Here is a 15,901-nt window from a genome sequence, read left to right on the forward strand (position 1 = left end):
TTCTAAGTGATGGTACTGCCAGACTAGGTGGTGGTACTGCCTAGTGTCAGGCTGCAGGTGATAGTATCACCCAGTACAGGTGGTGGTACCGCCTGTACCTTAAAATTTTAGGGGATTTGAATTTTAGCTTTATTTTTGAAGCAATTTGGGGTCTATAAATACCCTAGCTATTCCTGCATGGAGTAGTAAGAAAAGTGAATAAAAATTTTATTTTTGTAGAGTTGAAAACCCTTGTAAAATATAGAGTCCCTCCTCCTAAAGTTTAGATACCATTCTAAGGGAGAGTGTGAGGGAAGCTTTATAAAAAGGGGGTGTAAAGGTTCTCTCCTAAGCTTACAAAAGAAGAATAGAGTTGTAAGAAAGAGCTTGATCTTGGCCTATTAAAAGAAGATCATTAGTGGATGCCAGTGGCCTCGACGGAAGAGGAATCGGTAGAGAGGATGTAGGTCATGACGACCAAACCACTATAACTCGGTTTGCATTTACTTCTTGCAATTTACATTTACTGCAAACTGCCCTTCTTTACTTGCTTTAAATCCACTACACTCTTTTGTATGCTTTCAAGTTAATATCTTTCGAAACAGGTTTAATCACAATGAGATTTCCAAACCGATGTAATTTTTACCACTACACTAATTCACCCCCCTCTTAGAGTCGACTCGTTCCTAACAAATGAGTCTTTAGAAACAAACAAGATGAATTTGGTATCGTGGTTGGAAACAAGGCTAGATTAGTGGCCAAAGGTTTCAATCAAGAAGAAGGTATCAATTATGAAGAAACCTTCGCTCATATGGCATGATTAGAAGTCATAAGGATGCTCCTTGTCTATGCTAAAAGTAATAATTTTAAGTTATTTCAAATGGATGTTAAAAGTACTTTTCTTAATGGCTTTATTTTCGAAGAAGTTTATGTTGAAAAACCTCCCAGATTTGAGAATGATAATTTCTCTAATCATGTGTTTAAATTGAATAAAGCTCTTTATGGATTGAAATAAGCCCCAAGGGCTTGGTACGAGAGATTTAGCTCATTTCTTATTCAAAATAAATTCTCTAAAGACAAGGTCGATGCCACATTATTTATTAAAAATTTTAAAAATAATTTTTTTATTATTTAAATTTATGTTGATGATATTATTTTTGGTTTAACGAATAAATCTTTTTGCTAATTGTTTGCAAAAAGTGTGAGTCTAGAGTTTAAAATGAGTTTGATGGGAGAACTAACCTTCTTTATAGCTTTACAAATCAAACAACTTAATGATGGTATTTTTCTTAGACAAACAAAGTATGCATTAGACTTATTGAAATGGTTTAATATGGATAGTTCAAAGGCTATCAATACTCCTATGAGTACCTCCACTAAATTAGACACTGACGAAAGTGGATAAAGCTTTGATCAAAAAGCTTATAGGGGCATGATAAGTAGTTTACTATACCTCACCATAACTAGACCAGACATCATGTTTAGCGAAGGACTTTATGCTAGGTTTTAATATAATCGAAAGATATCTCATCTTAAAGTTATTAAAAGAATTCTTAGATATCTTAAAGGAACCACTAATCTAGGATTATGGTATTTAAAATTTTAAAACTTTGAATTGATTGCTTATGCTGATACGGATTTTGTTGGATGTAGATTAGATAGAAAAAGCACATCCAGAACATGTCAATTCTTAGGTCATGCACTTATCTCTTAGTCTTCCAAAAAACAATACTCGGTTGCACTATCTACAACCGAAACCGAATAAATAGCTGCGAGTGCATGTTGTGCACAAGTTGTGTGGATGAAAAATACTTTAGAAGATTATAAGATTCACCTTAAGAATATTCCCATAAAATTAGATAACACAAGTGCAATATGTTTAACAAAAAATTTCATTCAACACTCTAAAACTAAACATATTGACATTAGGCATCATTTTATATGAGATCATGTTAATAATTATGATGTAATTTTAGAATTCATTGATACAAAATATCAATTGGCCGATATCTTTACAAAACCATTAAATAAAGAATAATTTGATTTTATTAGAAGGGAGTTAGGAATGTTAAGTTGTCCAAATGCATGAATTTGATGTATATCTTTTTCGAACTTTCTCGGGAGTGGTAGTCGACTTTATAAGGGCTATTGAGTGTCGATAGAGGATCATCCACTCTCAGCGTCATGAGAGGAATATCCCATGTGTTCTTGCTCAGACAAATCCCTAACCAGGGTCATTCGGGTTGAGAGAGAAAGAGTTCTCCGAGAGAATCCGATTAGAGCGAGACTCGAGTAGAAATCGTATGGGTCTAACAGCACCATGCTCAATATACGGTCTCTGGGATATTAGATGGATGAGGGACTATAGGTACATGGTAACTGAGGACAGACAGGTCCAATGGATTGGATTCTCCTGTATCGTCTAGGGACTATGGCGTAGTGGCCTAGTACGTCCGTAGTCGATGAGTCAAGTGAATTATTACAGAGATAATAATTCACTGAGTTAGAAAGAGTTCTGATAGGTATGACTCACAGCCAGCTCGATATTGGGCCTAGAGGGTCACATACATATGGTAGGCATTACGATGAGTAGAGGTTCAGATATGAGATATCCGACGGAGCCCTTGTCTTATTGGATATCCAATAAGCCCCTGAATTATTGGATCCCATGGACGAGATCCAATAAGAGCCCATGAGAGATTATTGGATAGAGATCCACTAATCTAAAAGGCTTGGGTTATTGGATGTAGATCCAATACCCACTAGGTGAGGATTCATTAGGGTTTGATAGGGGACCTCTATAAATATGAGGGATTCAGAGCCTCATAGGTTAGAGCCTTTGTTTGCCTCTCCTATTCTCCTCCCCCTCTCCACCTTAGAGCAGGCCTGGAGTTTTGAGGAGTGTCATCGCAGCCCTGCTGTGTAGATCACCGCTAGAGAGGAGGATGCTTGACCTCCTTCACCCTCTCCTAAAGATTTGCAAGGAAATAGGGATATACAATCTCCCTAGGTAACACAATTTACTCTATACGCAGTTTTAAGTTTCGCAGATTTTGCGCACCAATCTTCGCATAACGACGAACATCTCTTTGGGAATCGAGGATTTTATTTTCTTGTTCTTTCGCTATGCATGCGATGTCAACCCCAAGATTTTGCAACAATGCTAGGTTGTTCGTGCGAATGATTGGATTTGAACTATGTGTGCTGTGTTTAGGAAGAATTTTGACGTCAAAATCGTTGACGCAAAAACAAGGAAGGGCAACAACAGTTGCTGCCCTCGATCTGCATGCGTGCAGCGTAGCCGAAGGCAGGCAGCACAGGGGTTGCGCCTACAGTAGCCGACCGGCAACCTACTTGCAGCCGATAGGGCTGGCGGCTTGCGGGTGCCCCACCCGCAGTCGTTGCCACACGACGTCGGCAGGCAGGGCTACAGGCAAGGCGGCCACCTACGTGCGGGCATTGTGCCCATGCGCAAGGGCGATGCTTGCAGGTACTGGACCCGCGAGCAGAGGCACCACGGGGCGAGGCGCCTACGGCCGCAGCACCCGCGGGCTGAGGCACCACAGGGCAACGGCGCTTGCAACCGCTGCTCTTGCAGGCAAACCCCCCCGCAGGGGTGGCCGCCCGGCGGAGCACTACACCCACGGGCACAACGCTCGTGGGGGCAATGCCACCCGCAAGGGCGCCAACCCATGGTGGCGCCCACCTACAGGGGCGGCACCCCCGCCTCGCCGCACAGGCCGCCACCAGCAGGGTGGCGGTGGTGGCAACAGCAAAGGGGAGTAGGGCATTAGGGTTTTTTGGATAAAAGATAGGTTTGCCCCTCGTAATTTGAGAAATTCCAGTTTCTGTCTCTTGTCTAAATTATGAAAATACCCATATGAATTCAAAAATTTCCTATATGTCCCTAATTTCATAAAATACTAATTAATTAAAAGGTTTAGTTGATTATTATTTTTATCATTATCTAGTAGTCCTACATGATGATGCTTAATTATACATGTGATGTATGATGTATGGACGGATGATCATAGACCGTGTGATGTGTGTACTTGTGATTATTATTATTGGGGTCTGCGAGTCTCCATTATATTTCTCATTTATTGTCGGGTCTGTGTGCCTATGATTAAGTTGTAATCACATGAGGAGGCGCAGCGGGAGCATGGATGCGATAGCGGGACCCACGAGACGAACGATCACGATGCATGAAGATGCATCAAGATGTCGACGGAACCGACGAGGATGAGATGAATGATCATAGGGCATGGAGATACACCGTTGCACACATAGATCTTGATGTGAGTGATTAGGCCTACTGGCTCGGGCCTAATCACATTAGGTTGTAGTCCATGATCATTTGGTGTGATTGCTTATACACATACTAGATATGTATATATATTTGCATGCGATGTAGATATATATTAAATATGTATATGTGTGACATGTCATATTAGGAGACCAAATCATAGAAACATCTCTCTCAATAATATTAAGTCGGTAAACGTGAGGCAATTAGATTGACCCACGTGGCCTTCCATCGTTATAAGTAGGAACCGATTCCCGGTGTAGGTTGAGCTGGTCGAGTCCCTCGAGACTCACCTATATCGCGATTCGCTATCTTGCTTACAACATAGAGATGTTATCGGTGACCTGAGGACATGGTATGCTTGGTCGAGTCCCTCAAGGGTATATCATCAAATCAGACTCATCTTGTAACGAGGTGTTGACTTAACCGAGCATCATGGTTGGTCGAGTCCCTCGAGACCATGGTGATTCGGAGGCTGAACAGGACGAGAATCATAAGGAGTTGTGATCGGCAAGAGTTGCCTACCTTTTAGGCTTAGTGTGATTGGTCGAGTCCCTCGAGGTTACACTAAGACGCTGATTGGATCCTGATCCCCACTAGAAGTCTGCTGGAGACTTTCGTTTCACGTGCTGAGGGTGTCACGTGACTCGTTAGTAAAATAGTGGGAGCATATTAAGATAGAAGTCCATATCTTGATAGTTTATTTCGTGCAAAATCTGCATGTTATTCATTTCTACTGCATCTTTATTTTTAGAAAATATCGCTTTCAAATCCCTTACATGGCATACTTGATGTCAACCGCCTCATTGGTCCAAATTATACGGATTGGCTCCGTAACTTGAGAATTGTTCTCATGGTGGAGAAAATTATGTACATCATTGATACAGTGATGCTTACGCCCAAAGAAGGGGTAGTGAGGATGAGATCGCTCGCTACGTGAAGTACATTGATGACTCCACTCTTGCTCAGTGCTATGTGTTGGGCTCTATGACTCCTAAGTTACAGAGATAACATGAAAAGATGGATGCCAGATCCATTCTCCTACATGTCCGTAAATTGTTTGAGGAATAGGGAAGGACTCAGCGATATGAGATATCCAAGAGCCTCTTCCGTGCTAGAATGACTGAGGGGATACCGGTACAGAACCATGTCCTAAAGATGATTGAGTGGATACAGAAACTCACAGGTCTAGGAATGGTCCTAGAGGATAACTTGTGTGTGGACATTATGTTTCAGTCCCTACCAGATTCCTTTTCACAGTTCATAATGAATTTTAATATGAACAAGCTTGAGGTGACTCTCTCAGAGCTCCTCAATATGTTGAGGGAGGTAGAGAGTACTATTAAGAAAGAGAAGTCAGTTCTCTACACTAGTGAGACCAGAAAGAAAAGGAAAGCAGAAAGGTCCCTTAAGAAGGAAAAGGGCAAGGGCAGACCAGGTAAAGCAAAGGTTGCTAAGAAAGACCCAGCGAAGGACAAAGGCCAGTGCTTCCACTATGGCAAAGATGGGCATTGGAAGAGGAACTACAAAGAGTACCTTGCAGAGAGGGCAAAATAGAAGCTTGGAGAAGCTTCAAGTACATTGATGATCAATCTCCAATTGTCAGATTTTTATGATAGTGCATTGGTATTGGATACCAGTATTGCTTATCACATATACAATTTATTATCAATTCTAGCAAAGCCGAGGGGAGATTGGCTAGAGGAATATTGCATAAAGGTTTGTTTATGCTAGACACTACTCCACATATCATGAATGTAAATGTGTCTAAGAGGAAATGAGATGAGATGAACAGTGCATACCTGTGGCATTGTAGGCTAGGTCACATCCATGAAAGAAGGATTCAAAAGTTGCTAAATGATGGATATCTAGATCCATTCGAATATGAGTCATATGCAACTTGCGAGCCTTGCCTTCGAGAAAAATTGACCAACTCTCCATTTAGTGGAATTAGAGAGAGAGCCACTGAGCTGTTGGAACTCATATATAATAATGTATGTGGACCCATGTCAACTCATGCCATTGGTGGTTACTCCTACTTCATTACCTTTACTGATGATTTCTCAAGGTATAGATATGTGTACTTAATGAAGTACAAGTCCGAGGCCTTTGAGAAATTCAGAGAGTATAAGAATGAGGTGGAGAACCAGACTGGAAAGAGTATCAAAACTCTCCGATCAGATCGAGGAGGTGAGTACTTAAGTACAGAGTTTACTCAGTTCCTCAAGGACCATGGGATATTATCCCAATGGACACCTCCTTATACACCTCAGCTCAATGGTATCTCTAAAAAGAGAAATCGTACGCTATTAGACATGGTACGGTCCATGATGAGTTTTGCTGACCTACCCATCTCATTCTAGGGATATGCCCAAGAGACCGCAGCTTACCTTCTGAATAGAGTTCCAACTAAGTCGGTAGTGTCTACACCATATGACATATGGAAAGGGAAGAAACCTTATCTTAATGTTGTTAAGATTTGGGGCTGCCCTGCCCACGTTAAAAGATACAACCCCGATAAGTTAGAATCAAGGACAGAGCGATGCAAATTTGTGGGATACCCTAAGGAAACTTGTGGGTATTATTTCTATCATCTCGAAGACCAAAAAGACTTTGTAGCTAAGAGAGCAGTGTTCCTTGAGAAGGAACACATTCTTGGCGGAGACAGTGGGAGAATGATAGAGTTGAGCGAGGTTGGAGAACCAAGCTCAAGCACCACTTTACAGCCCGAGTCTGTTCAGGTACCTAATACACAAGTTTCAACTTTACGTAGGTCTGATAGAGTATCACATTCTCCTGAGAGATATGTGGGACATATTAGAGGAGAGGATGTTGAGGATATTGATCCTCAAACCTACGAGGAGGCTATTATGAGTATAGACTCCGGGAAGTGGCAAGAAGCCATGAATTCTGAGATGGATTCTATGTACTCGAATAAAGTTTGGAACCTAGTTGATGCGCTCGAAGGTATTGTACCCATCGGTTGCAAGTGGATCTTTAAAAAAAAGATCGGAGTAGATGGAAAGGTAGAGACCTATAAAGCAAGGCTAGTGGCTAAGGGGTATCGTCAAAGGCAAAGTGTTGACTACGATGAAACCTTCTAACCCATAGCAATGCTGAAATCTATCAGAATTCTATTGGCTATTGCAGCACACTATGATTATGAGATCTGGCAGATGGATTTAAAAATCGCATTCCTCAATGGGAACCTCGAGGAGGAGGTGTATATGATGCAACCTGAGGGATTCGTGTCCAAGAACTGCCCAGATAAGGTGTGTAGGTTGCTTAGATCCATTTATAGACTAAATCAAGCTTCCCAAAGTTCGAACAATAAGATTTGATGAGGTAATCAGATCTAATGACTTTGTTAAGAACGAAAATGAGCCTTGTGTGTATAGGAAGGTAAGTGGGAGTGCTATCACCTTTTTGGTATTATATGTGGATGATATCCTGATCATCGGGAATGATGTAGGAATGATATCCACAGTAAAGACTTTGTTATCTAAACACTTCTCCATGAAGGACTTAGGGGAAGCATCCTATATCTTGGGGATTCGGATCTATAGAGATAGATCCAAGAGGATTTTTGGCTTATCCCAGTCCAGGTACATAGAAATCATTGTCAAAAGGTTTGGCATGGAAAATTCCAAGAGAGGTCTCATACCGATGAGACATGGGATATTGATTTCTACGAGTGTGTCCCTAAAGACTCCAGAAGAAAGGGCAAACATTGATATGATACCTTATGCCTCAGCAATAGGGTCTATCATGTATACCATGCTATGTACTAGGCCTGATATAGCGCATACTCTAAGTGTCACGAGTAGGTATCAGGCGGATCCAGGCTTGGAGCACTGGAAAGCAGTAAAGTGTATCCTTAAGTACTTGAGAAGGACTAAGAATCTTTTACTAGTATATAGAGGTAGTAGCCATAAGGTTGAAGGCTACAAAAACTCAAGTTTTCAACCTGATGTCAATGATAGCAAGTCAAATTCAGGGTATGTGTACACCTTGAATGGAGGAGCAATGTGTTGGAAGAGTTCCAAGCAAGATACTACTGCTGACTCGACCATAGAGGCGGAGTACATTGCTGCATCAGATGCAGCAAAGGAGGGAGTCTAGGTGAAGAAATTCATCACAGATTTGGGAGTCGTGCCGGATAGCGAGAAGCCGACTTCCTTATATTGATACAACTATGGGGCGATTACTCAAATAAGAGAACCCAGGTCTCATCAGAAGTGTTCTAAGGAGGTTCCAGCTTATCAAAGAGATAGTAACCCGAGGAGATGTAGTAGTGGAAAGTGTTCCATCCGAAGATAACATTGTAGATCCACTGACAAAGTCATTGTCTCAGATTGTCTTTGAGCCTCACAGGGATCTAATGGGGATCAGACACATAGGTGATTGGCTTTAAGTCAAGTGGGAGATTGCTAGTCATAGGTGCCCAACAAGCCAATCACGTGAGTGATGGCATGTGTGACTTGATACAAAATCTTTTTGCTTATTATATTTTGGCATATATCACTTTATAATTATTGCATATATGCATATATATATATTGTGATGTCCTTAGATTTGTGCAATGGGAATCGGATCATGATGAGATCATGATAATGAGATCGATTCACCTTTAAACACAGATCCTAAATAATCCCAGTCACAGGTTACTTGAGAGGGACATCGTGATAACCGGACAGACTGGTGTGCTGTATACCCGTCCATATGATGGATGCAGCTGGTCTCATAGTTGCTCATGTAGGGACACTAGGGGTACAGTACAAGTGCTCATTGGAGAATGAGTTCACTAATTGATCCGCTTACGGAATCCTGGATGGTTGATGATGCCTTATTGTCAGACAGCGATTCCGTAGTCCTAGTGGTGTATCTGGTCCTTAGACTTGAGATACCAAGGATGTCCTATATAAGTGCTCCACTCTTTGATACCAAACTTATAGGTTTGGTTATCCCAGATCTAGTACAACTAGTCATTTGGATGTGGTAGTCGACCTTACGAGGGCTATTGAGTATCGATAGAGGATCATCCACTCTCGACGTCATGAGAGGAATATCCCATGTGTTCTTGCTCAGACAAATCCCTGGCTAGGGTCATTCAGGTTGAGAGAAAAGAGTTCTCCGGGATAATCCGATTAGAGCGAGACTCGAATAGAAACCGTATGGGTCTGACAGCACAATGCTTGATATACGGTCTTTAGGATATTAGATGGATGAGGGACTATAGGTACATGATAACTGAGGACAGACAGGTCCAATGGATTGGATTCCCCTATATCGTCTGGTGACTACGGCGTAATGGCTGATAAGACCCTAAAGTCTTATCGTAAAAAAAAGAAGAAGAGAAAGGGGATGATCACTTCGAGGGGATTAGCCTCCTTGATCGCTTCGAGGGGATCGAAAAGAAGCAGTTATATCCCTATTTTTAGAGTTCCGACTTTAGCTAAACTAAACAGACTTAATAAATACGTAGAAAATAAAAAGAAAGCACAGAAAATAAAAGGAAAAATAAAAGGATCCTAACAATCCTGCCTCCTTTAATTCAGCCTTGTCCTTAAGGCTGAGCAGCATCAAATTTTAGAAACTTCTCCTTTAGCATGCTACAGGACTCCTAAGTGGCATCTTCCTTTGATAAGTTGGCCCATTGCACCAGCACTTCAGTTACAGGATGTCTGCGGTATATTGCAACTCGTCGATCAAGTATGACTTGTGGTTGAGCTTGAACTTCCCCAGTAGTAGAAGTGTCCGGCAAATGGCACTGCACTATTGCATTTTCACCCAATTTCCTTTTAAGGCATGCAACATGAAAGACTGAATGTATTTTAGAGCTAGTAGGCAAATCCAAGCAGTAGGCCACTGGTCCAATGCGTTCTAATACCTTATAAGGCCCAAAAAACCGAGGAGATAGCTTCATGGAAGATCAGACCTTTATGGAAGTTTGCTTGTAGGGTTGAAGACGAAGGAAAACCCAATCACCCATAGTAAATTCTCATTCATTTCGGTGTTTATTAGCTTGTTGTTTCATTCTTGCTTGTGCGGCTATGAGGTTATCCTTTAAAAGCTGAATAATCTTATTTCTATCCATCAATTCCTTGTCCACTTGATCAACTTTAGAATAACCGGGTACATACTTTGTAATTGTAGGTGGGGGTTGGCCATAAACTACTTCAAATGGAGTCATTTTAATAGAAGAATGTTAAGAGGTATTATACCACCACTCTACCCAGGGAAGCCATTTGACCCATTCCTTCGGCTTGTCGTTAGTAAAGCATCGAAGGTAATTTTCTAGGCACCTGTTTACCATATTCAGCTGAGTACCTTATAAATGAAAAAGTAAAGCATCAGAGGTAATATAAAGAATGCTTGTCGCTAGTAAAGCATCGAAGCCATTTGACTCATATTCAGCTGAGTACCTTGTAAACGAAAAAGTTCTGTCTAGAAGGAGCTAGTAAATATCTTGTCTCTATCACTAACAATGGAATAGGGACTCCCATGCAATTTAGCTATGTTTTCCATAAAAATACGAGCAACACTTGCAGCAGTATAAGGATGTCATAAAGCATAAAAATGAGCATATTTTGTAAGTCTATCCACGACTACAAGTATAGTACTTTTTCCTTGAGATGATGGGAGATTGTCAATGAAATCCATAGATATGTCAGTCTAAGTAGCATCAGGAATAGGGAGGGGCTGTAGTAAGCCTGGGGTGGCTACTGTCTCACTTTTGTGACATTGGCAAACATCATATTCAATAACAAATTTCTTGATAAAATTTTTCATACCTTTCTAGTAAAAAAGTTGTCGAACTCGCTTATAAGTATAGAGAAATCCCGAGTGACCAACAATTGGTGATGAATGGAACTCCTTCAGAATTATTGCCTGGCAAGAAGAATGTGGGGCAACCACTATTCGACCTTTATATAGCAAAGTCTACCGAATCCCAACTATAATTTGAGATAGAACCTGGGGCTTCTTCTAATTTTTTAATGATGTTTTAGATCTCAGGATTATTTGCCCATTCTCTTTTGATAACATCCAAAGTCTCGCAAATAGGAATAGAAATAGCTACTAGTTCAGCTTGTTCTAGAAGGCGTGAGAGGGTATCTGCTACTAAATTCTCACTCCCCTTTTTATAAATGATCTCATAATCGAATCCCAGTAGCTTTGTGACCCATTTCTGTTGCTCTAGAGAAGAAATCTTTTGCTCTAGAAAATATTTAAGGCTTTTGTGATCAGTGCATATTTGAAATCGTCGACCAATTAGGTAGGGTCTCCATTTTGTGACTGTATGTATTATGGCTAGCATCTCTTTGTCATAAATAGATAAACTCAAATGGGAAGGGGAAAGAGCCTTACTTGCATAAGCGATAGGCCGACCTTCCTGCATTAATACAGCCCCTATTCCAGCTCCAGAAGCGTTAGATTCAATCACAAACATCTTATTAAAATCGAGTAAAGCCAGCACGGGTGTAGTAGTCATTGCAGTTTTCAAGAATTGAAATGCCTGAGTTGCCTCTTCTGACCATCTGAATGTATTTTTCTTTAGAAGTGACGTCAAGGGGGCACTAATTTTGTCATAATTCTTCACAAACTTTCGATAATAGCATGTTAGTCCCAAGAACCCCCTTAAAGCTTTGATTGACTTTGGAATTGGCTAGTCTGTCATCACTTGGATTTTTGAAGGATCAACTGCAACACCCTTTTGAGATATGATATGGCCGAGGTACTTAACCTCAGGCTGCCCAAAACTGCACTTGGATTTCTTAACAAAAAGGTCATGCTCATGAAGAATATTAAAGATAATTCGTAAATATAATAAATGACTTTCTAGAGAATGACTATATATTAAAATATCATCAAAGAAAACCAAAACAAACTTACGGAGATGAGCCCGAAATATATCATTCATTAAACTCTAGAAGGTAGAGGGTGCATTGGCTAACCCAAAAGGCATTACTAGAAACTCATAATGGCCATTATGTGTCCTGAAGGCAATTTTCTGAACATCCTTTTCATGTACTCTGATTTGATGATAGCCCGATCATAGGTCCAATTTAGTGAAGACCTGAGCTCCTCCCAATTCGTCCAACAGTTCATCACTATTGGAAAAGGATATTTATCTTTCACTGTAATGTTGTTAAGTGCTCGATAGTCGACACACATCCGCCATGAGCCATCCTTATTTCTGACTAGTAAGACTGGGAAAGAATATGGGCTAATACTAGATTGTATAACTCCTGTTTTGAGCATCTCTGTGACAATCCTCTCTATCTTAGCTTTTTGGAAATGTGGATATCTATAGGGTTGGACGTTGGTTGTTGCCTTCTCGGGTAATAGTGGGATCTGATGATCATAACATCTAAGAGGTGGAAGTCCGTGTGGCTCTGCAAATATATCCGCAAACTCTATTAGTAATGATTCAATATTTCCAACCGAAATGTTCACTGTCATTTCCTTTTCAATGTTATGCAATTGCACCAAAAATCTGGTGTGTGTCTTCCGAAGGACCTGCTCCATCCGATGGTGAGTGATAGTTGTAACCTTATCTCCACGTCTTCCTTTGAGAGTCACATGTCTTCCATTAATAAAAAACTTCATAATCAGTTTAGAAAAATGTTAAGACTCTAGCTTGGAGAGTCCTAATTGAGAGGGACATTCATGTAGAACCTACCTAAGTCGACCCCTATTAAAGAGGTGAAGAGGTCGGCTAGGGTTAGGAGGTTATTTCCTAGAGAAGAATAAGGAGTTGTAAAGGAATAGGAGTCTTGAGTATGAGTCCTATTAGGAGTTGGTTAGAAGTAGGAGTCTTAAGTATGAGTCCTATTAGGAGTTAGGGTTTAGAAGCCCTATAAATAGTCATATATTCCTCCTCTTTTGATAAGCAATAGATGAATCGTTTCTGCAGCCTTTGAGCAGCAACTTGAAGGGAGGAACCCCTATAGAGTTTCAAGGAGGCCGATCCCCTAAAGAGATCAACCCCAAGTTTAGAATCTACAAGGGTTCTAACACCTAGTATTAGAGCAGCGTTCTTGGCATCTCGTTGCCCTTCCATAGCCATCCATCAACCCTCCACAACTGCCCAAAGCAATTCCCACAATTGCTTAAAAGATCATTGCCAAATTCTGTCATCATCTCCACCACCACGGATCATCCTTTGATCTCCCCGTGAATTGCAACAGGTTCTGGTTTTCTACCTTACTGCTGCTGCAATTTAGTTATCCTTATTTGAAAATCCCAAAAAAATTATTCCTATATTACTGCATAAACTTTTCGTCATAAAGTTTTCATCTCTATGACGAAAGATACATTGCAGAATTCCAACCGTATAGCACTGTCTATTTGATCTTGCTACTGTGTTTTTTCTATCCAAATCTCTACAAAATTTTTATGACATCTTTGACACTTTCTAACAGCAGATTTCCCTTTGGTTTTGTCAAAAAATTCTCAATATAAACCATTGATATTTTACATCTAATCTGCTATACTTGAAAATCTGTACTGTAAAATTTCAATCGCATAGCACTGTTTGTTTGATCTTGATACTATGTTGTTTCTATCCAAATCTCTACGAAATTTTTAGGATAGCTTTGACACTTCCTAATAGTGGATTTCCCTTTGGTTTCATCAAAAAATTCTCAATATAAACTACTGATCTTTTACATCCAATCTACTATACTTAAAAATCTGTGCTGCAGAAAATTTCAGCCGCATATTGTTGCCTTAACCCATCTATTTGTAATCTTTTTTGAATGAAATTTCTTATACACTTCATAGATCATCTTGGCTTCTATCTAAGATTAATATATTGAGGAATTCATCTCTAAAAACGATTTTGTGTTGCTGTAAATTTTCATCGTAAATCGCTGAAATTTTTCGACGAGAATTCTATTATCGTAACTTGCACCAATTTCCTTGCTGTTATACTGCCAAAATTTTCTTGATTAAATTAGTCATCCTTACTGTCACATAAACTGTGATTTTGTGTTAGAACCCTTATAGATTCTAAACTTGGGGTTGATCTCTTTAGGGGATCGGCCTCTTTGGAACTCTATAGGGGTTCCTCCCTCCAAGTTGCTGCTCAAAGGCTGCAGAAAAGATTCATCTATTGCTTTTCAAAAGAGAAGGAATACATGGCTATTTATAGGGCTTCTAAACCCTAACTCATAATAGGACTCCTACTTAAGACTCTTACTTCTATCCAACTCCTAATAGGACTCCTACTCAAGACTCCTATTCCCTTACAACTCCTAATTCTTCTCTAAGAAAACACCTCCTACATGAATGCCCCTCTCAATTAGGACTCTCCTAGCTAGAGTCCTAACAGAATGTCCCTCTCAATTAGGACTCTCCTAGCTAGAGTCCTAACAGTTTTCATGAATGTCCCTCTCAATTAGGACTCTCCAAACTAGAGTCCTAACAGACCCGCCCTCTTCAAATCAGCCTTGTCCTCGAGGCTGATGATTCATGAATTCTGGGAATTTGATCTTCAAGTCGTCATAATTCTCCCAAGTGGCATCTTCTATTGGTAGGTTCGCCCACTGTATTAGAACTTCATTAGTGGGTCGTCGTCGTCGAGTCACGATCCGTCGATCAATAATGGCACTTCGCTAGGTCTGGAGTTCTCTTTGGGTAGTCATATTTGGTGGGTGGCCTTGGGCTGTCTCCAAGCACCTATTTACAACTGTCTCACCGTCGATTTGTGGGTGATATGCCATACTCCTTTTCAATTTAGTACCCTGCATATAGAATAACTTGGTCCAAAATCTACTCGTGAAGATGCAAGTAGAATTTATCATAAGCACAATGCGTCCCTTATAGTGTAATTCTTTTGAGTCCCAATTGTAATGAGCCACGGAGCTTGGTGCTTCCTCCAATTTTTTTATAATCTTACTAGTCTCTGAATCTTCCTACCATTCCATCTTAATATCCTTAAGATAGTTGCTGGTCGGAAGTGAAATGGCCGAAACTTCAGCTTGCTCGGGTAGTTGCGAAAGCGCATCTGCAAGAACATTCTCTTTCCCCTTTTTGTAAGTTATTTCATAATCAAATCTAAGAAGTTTTGTTACCCATTTTTGCTGCTCAGGGGATGATATCTTTCGCTCTAAAAAGTACTCGAGGCTTTTATGGTCGGTTTTAATTTGAAATCGTCGACCAATCAAGTAGGGTCTCCACCTCGTTGCTGCGCGCACAATGGCAAGCATCTCCTTATCATATGTTGACTTATTTTGATGGGAGGGAGATAATGCCTTGCTAGTGTATGTGAGTGATTGACCATCTTGCATGAGAATGGCTCCAATTCTGACTCCAGATGTGTCGGCCTCAATAATGAAGGGTCGGTTGAAATCTGGTAGTGTTAGCACCGGCGTCATCGTCATGGCTGTCTTAAGTTTGTCGAAGGCAGCGGAGGCTCTGTCCAACCATTGGAAGACATCTTTTTCTAGTAAGGAAGTAAGTGGTGCACTGATCTTTCCATAGTTTTTCACGAACTTGCGGTAGTAGCCTGTTAAACCCAGAAAGCCATGTAGCAATTTTATTTTTCTCGTGGTCGGCCAGTTTTGCATTGCTCCAATTTTGAAGGGGTCCACTGCCACACCTTCCTCTGAT

This window comes from Musa acuminata, chromosome BXJ3-1, assembly GCF_036884655.1.
Source record: "Musa acuminata AAA Group cultivar baxijiao chromosome BXJ3-1, Cavendish_Baxijiao_AAA, whole genome shotgun sequence".
Lineage (NCBI taxonomy): Eukaryota > Viridiplantae > Streptophyta > Magnoliopsida > Zingiberales > Musaceae > Musa > Musa acuminata.